The following is a 903-nucleotide window of genomic DNA, read 5'->3' on the forward strand; positions in this document are numbered from 1 at the left end:
TAGGAGGAAATAATCCCTAGAGAATGACATCATGCTTGGTAAAATAAAGGACCATCAAAAAATAGGAAGATCCTCAAAGAGATGGATTGACATTTGACATATGGATGTAATAATGGAGTCAGATGTAGCAATAATTGTATGGAACCTGTGGTTATTAAGGTTATGTGTCAACTTGGCTGGATTTGTTTTTGAGTGGCTTAGCAGCTGGATGTAATTATTCCACATGATTAGAGTTGTGATCAACTCCATAGTGGTATCTAATGGAGTATCTAAATAGCTGCCTTGTGGATGTGGTCTGCTTCCATTATATATGAAGACAGCTTTGAGAATATGCTCTGAGCTTTGGAGCATGCTTAAAACCTGCATGTAGGTGAGTCTTCATTCAGCTGTCTGCCATGTTGCCTGCTGATCTTGGGATTGTAACTGGACTTGAGCTAGCGGCCTGACATGTTGCTTAATAGTCTTGGGATTGTGACATTTTGCTTGTTGGCCTTAAGTTTATTGGCCTCAGCAGCCATTGGCTGCCTTAGTTAAGAGAAGCTTCTAGCTCCAGTGGGCCTGGAGCAAAAGGCAGAGCTGAAACCCATGGTCAAGTGGCCTTCACCTAGTCACTAAAGCTGGCACTTGAACTGAGATTTCTAGCCTCCAAAACTGTAAGAGAATAAATCACTGTTAGTTAAAACCATACAGTTGTGGTATTTCTGTTACAGCAGCGTTAGAGAAACAAAGCATGGCACAGTATCAGGCAATGTTTCCTTTTACATAATGTTGCTATGATTCAGAACTGATTTGGTGTCACCTAACAACAACAACTTTATCTCAACCAACACCTAGGTTGATTACTGTTTCAGAAATATGAAATTACTCCAATTAACTTTCCAAAATGGTCTAAAGATTTTTTTT

The sequence above is a fragment of the Orycteropus afer genome, unplaced genomic scaffold (genome assembly GCF_000298275.1).
Source record: "Orycteropus afer afer isolate SDZICR_OR568_19922 unplaced genomic scaffold, OryAfe1.0 scaffold00740, whole genome shotgun sequence".
Lineage (NCBI taxonomy): Eukaryota > Metazoa > Chordata > Mammalia > Tubulidentata > Orycteropodidae > Orycteropus > Orycteropus afer.